This window comes from Mesitornis unicolor, unplaced genomic scaffold (assembly GCF_000695765.1).
Source record: "Mesitornis unicolor isolate BGI_N332 unplaced genomic scaffold, ASM69576v1 scaffold24223, whole genome shotgun sequence".
Classification (NCBI taxonomy): Eukaryota; Metazoa; Chordata; class Aves; order Mesitornithiformes; family Mesitornithidae; genus Mesitornis; species Mesitornis unicolor.
This window is the reverse complement of record NW_010173133.1, coordinates 20,440-25,745: the sequence shown is the minus strand read 5'-3', so window position 1 is coordinate 25,745 and position 5,306 is coordinate 20,440.

Here is a 5,306-nt window from a genome sequence, read left to right as displayed (position 1 = left end):
AATAAAACCATATCATAATAATAACAGGATGGACCACATCGCTCACAGACTACTCCACACTCCCGCAGACCTGCACTTAGATTAATGTCAGGCATTAGGGAACTAGCCAGTCATCCACACAGGTCAGAAACAACTCCTCTGCTCTCCTGCTCCCTACCTCTGTTTAATAGCCAAAGCCCAAAAACCAGAAAAGTCAGGAATGTGTTTTGAGGCAGTACGAGCAATCCTCTCTTATGCTACCAGGAATCCTTTCCCTAAACCAGGTTAGTAGGGCAGTGGGAGCTTCATCTTGGTCTGCGTCATGGGGCACTTTGCCACTACATCCAGCTGAGCAAGCCACACTACAGCAGCTCACAGCTACCAACAAAGTTTTGCACAGGACAGAACTAGAGGTTTCCTATTCTCTACCTGCAGTTTAATTTCCTGGTTTCCCCTAATCAGCTTGTGTGGAGCATTTCGCCACTACAACTACATTATTCTGAGTACTTAACTCATTCTCCGGGTTGTGCTGTGCAGATTACTCTTAACAGTATGGGAAATGCAGACTGCATGACCTGCTGCTCTCTTATGGACTTCAGGAAACTCAGAATGCTTGTAAAACCCACGTTAACATACTGCATCCTGTTGTAATGAAAACTGTTATCATTATAGAAAAATTCCACTGTCATGAGAGCATTTACAATAATCATTTCTATGCCATTTTCATTTGATAAAAATCAACTCACTTTGTGACATAAAACGTTTCAAAGTAAAGACAAGTCTAATTCAAGAACAGCAAATAGGACTAGAGCTTGTATTGCTTGTATTTGGGCCAGAAGAAATTAGTTATAAGATGCTTATTAAGGTATACCTTTACTACTATGTTGACTCAGCCTTCCATGTGTTTCTTTTCCATACACCACACTTCATACTGTCCATCTGCTCTGTTCACACAGAAACCTGAGACTGGCAGCCTTTAAGAAGCGTGTTAGCTGGAAGAGCTAGAAGTATATTCCAGGTATCATGTATTACATTCCCTCAGTCCGCTGATCTCTCCTCTTCTCAGGGAAAACACAGGCTGCACCACTATAGGCAGGACTTCAAAATGGTTAGGGACAGGGATTAGACGCTAGACTAGTCAGGGAGAAGATTTTCCTAAGGAAAGAGACTACTACAAGATCCCTGATTCGGTTTTCATTCACAGTTTTTTCTGGAGCATGAGGTGTTCTGAGTTGCTATAGGTAATGAACACGTTACGGAAATTAAATAAGTAACTGATCCAAGCTCCACTCAGTTAATTAATACTGTGCTGATAACAGGGTTATAACTGCATGCATTTCATGAGAATTAACAAGATTTGTTTGCATTAACATGGTCTTACCTCTCCTGGGTGACAGCAGGGACCATGAATGGGTATTTATGCAGTTCACTGACCGCTGTCCCCAGTGCCCAGAGGGGCTGGGTAGGGACCCTGGTCCTGGTGCATGGGGAACTCTGATCCCCACCCATCACCTCCAGCGCCTGCTGAGAAGTGCACTGCTCACTCCCCACTGCTGAGGCCGACTGTACTTTGTGTGGGGGAATTACTGATGGCTTGGCACAGAGAGAGGGGAGATGACCCCCTGGCCTACTGATTAAACGGACTAGAACTGAACTTGCAAGAAAAATAAACACAGCAAGTACACAAATCGGCAACACTTGCGTGACTTCATAAAGACAAAAATCAAATTACTTCAAGATGATCTTTACAATTACGTTAGAAAGTTCAATAGAGCATCACAGATGACAGCTGTAGCTTTCTGTGGCGAGGAACCCGCAGAAGGCAGTGACAGATCCTCCAGGCTTCGGCAGCCGTAGGGCTGAGCCCCTGTTCCCGCTCATTCCTCAGCCATTACTCACATGAGTGAAGTTTTTCATTGGGAAAAAAAGAAGTTGATAGAAACGGTAAACCTGCTTTGCGTTTAGGTGCTCCTTAGGTGAGACCGTAGTATTTTCAGTTAATTATTTCATCCATTTGCTCCTCTTCAGTTGTCTGTCTCATCAACTTTGCAAACTCCTCCATCTACAGAGGAGGTGCACCTGAACTGCTGCCTGCACACTGTCAAAGCCTTAGGCATGGGCCCAGGGTGCTGACAGTAAAACTGTGGACACAACTTTGCAATAATAGGTGTTTTTTGCTGTCTGTCTGTGTACATGGCTATTCATTGTTAAAAGAAATGATCCTGCTTGCTTTTATCTATTTTGACTATAACAATATTTTGGATTAAATCACCTCCAAGCACTTGATTTGCTCTGTTACTAAGAGTTGTTTATCCACTTTCAGGAGCAAGGAGGAGAGTAGGACCCACAGCAATTTATAGAGGAACACCACACCAAATACAAGCTTGAACCCTTGAAAGGTCAGTACTATGTGTTTGATGTGGACTACGCAAGATCTGGCCAAATTATACAGGCCACATCATGGGGCAAATTTCTGTAGATCTAAGACAAGGTCCACATATTCTGCTAGTTTGCTCATTTGCAGACATCTGTAACAGAACACACTGATCTTCCACTAAATAAAACACCACGAGTCGGTTCCATTTGTTTTCCATATATGGGAAGAACTGTCTCTAAACAAATTTAATTCTTGACTCCAAGTGGGATTGAAGATGCTTTTCAGATAAGGAGTGGTAAAATAAAGTCACAAGAGATCACACAAAATGATGTTGTTATTCCCTTTCTGCAGCATTCATCTAATTTTATGTTTCGCATTCGGGCAATTTGGCCTTCTCATAAGACCAGAAAGACAGCAGACAAACAGCAGTTGAGCAGTGGTTAGATTGCGCTCATGTAACCCAGCAATCATAATTCAAGGGAGAAAATTATTTCCTGTCAGAAATATAGACTGAAACTGCCAAGAAAATCTCTCCAAAGCTACAAACTTATCACCATTCACCCTTTAGACTTGTGATGAGGAGAAGAATCAAAATTGCACCCCTTAGTAAACCATGGATGGAAATCATGCTGAGATGAAGAAAAGAAGACATAGCTATGAAGTCAGCTTGAGTTCTACTCAATACTTTGTTTTGAAATCGCAGTTCTAAAAAAAAATCAGAGAAGTAGGTAAAAATACAGTTGCATTTACCTCTTACCCACTGTGACATTTTTTCCAGACATTTGGCAAGATTTTGTATTAGCTACAAAGCCATGTCTTAAGACTCTTGTGGATTCACTTCCTTGATGCCAGAACTGTCGTGTGTGATGAACGGCGGGATGGCTTTAGGACACTATGCATACAACATCCAACTGAGGGGGACACCAACCTGGGAGCATGTGCCTGAATAACTATTCAAACCTCCACAGCTGCAGTTCAGCTTTCATAAGGTTTACACCAGGATTACAGTCTTTTCAAGTTAAAATAACAAAGAAAGGGAAGTTTGAGAGGTGACTTTCCTTGAGCTTTCACAAAAGTATTTGCCCAACTGCACAGAACTTCTCTCCCCAGTATAGGCTGTTCTGCTGCTTTGGCATCAACAGCAGGAGAAGGGAAAAAAGTCTGCCCAGTATGATTTCCTGATTAAGCTTCCTCTTACCTGCATCCTTCTTGGTCTATTGTCACCTGTTTAATTTTGTTGGTGGTTTTTTGTTTGTTCGTTTGTTTGTTTGTTTATAACAGTTTCAACTGCTGAGCCCAAAGGAGATCCATGTTAGAAATGGATGGCCAGTTCATAGCAACATTATCTCACACAGGATCAGAGATTTTCAGATGTGAAACCCTTGTCCAGTTTTTTCCCACGAGTGGCTGCAGCATCATCACTAATGCATTATCCAACATATTATTTCAGCCTCTCAGAGGAAAACAGACTGGAAACTCAATTATCTGTTGCTACAAGTCACTTTGTTACACCATAATAACAAAATACAAAGAAGATTGATTTTTTTTCATAGAGCTCCAGAATACAAAACTTACCAAGAAATGAGAAACACAGTAAGAGCTGAAGCTAACTATAAATTCTGGCATATCTCCCCTAATAATGATTAATGACTAAGAAAAAGAAAAGGGAGTCTACATGCACAAATGCCAATCTCAACTGACACTAAGACACAGAGTTATTTTAAATATTTTCACTTCTAATTACATATTTCTTGCTACTGTAAAACATTCAACATACAAAACCAGATTGGCTCTATTGCTTGTCTCAAGAGCAGCAGGCAGTCAAATAAGCTCTGAAAAGCTGATTCAAATGCCACAAGTAAAACAGTACTGCTGTTTCTTCCATAGAAAATCCAAATAAAGCTAATTTACTTCTCTTGTGAGTGTAAGACAAAGGTATTACCACCACAGTAGAGTTGTTCTACAGTGATGCATGAACAAGGAGACTGAATGCCCAAACCTGCAGTCCCTACTCCAGCCTTTTTAAAATTCCATTTCAGTGGGAGCACAACTCATTTGACTCGTGAAGAGGGCTGTGGCCACACTAACTCAACATGTTCACCTTCACAAGAGTGATCTCCAAAGGAGAGCGAATAGCTTAAGAGTGCACTAGTAAACAGCATTCAGGGTATACCACTTTGTTCACTACTTTCCAAGAACCAAAATGAATTTTCCTGGGCAGAACAGCTGTTTTTAAGGCAATTTACAGCTAATGCATGGCCTTTTGTATTCTGCATTACCTAAGTTTCATCACTGAAGTGCAAAAAAAAGTTTTAGCATTTCCCTGTTTCATTGACAGGTGTAAATGAGACGCTCTGTGTGCCAGAGAGCATATTTGGACAGAACAAGGCATGCAGCAGGAAAGGCTGTTGGAGCTCCGTGGGTCCACATAGCAGTGGGTGTTATATCAGCAGCATGACAGCAGCAGGAAGCTAAATGCTTGTGGTATAAAACATACCAATGTTATTAGCATGACATCAGCATGATGTCCCACTCTGCACCCCACTGCTCAACTCACCCAGGTCTTGGGTAGCTTTACCTTCACCCTTCCAGCCCGCCTCCTGCAGAAGGATGATTTCTCTGTGGCAGCGCAGGAGGGCAGCTTGGCTGGAGGAGAGCTGTGGATCTCTGGGAAAAGTGCCTATGCAAACCAAAGCTGCTGAGCACACAAATTCAGGGGCTGCTTAGGGTTTAGAGAGGTGGGGGAGTGAGAGCTTGGGTCATACCAGGGGTCCCAGCCAGGACTGGTTTCAGCAAGGCCACATCTGGCAAAAAACAGGTGACTAGTGACAGAAAACAAACCCCATCCCTTAATGCCACTGACCACTCATACACAAAGCTTAATAGCATGTTGGTATTTGGGGATATCAAGGTGCCCTCCTTGCTGTCAATTATTATACAAGATTGAAAG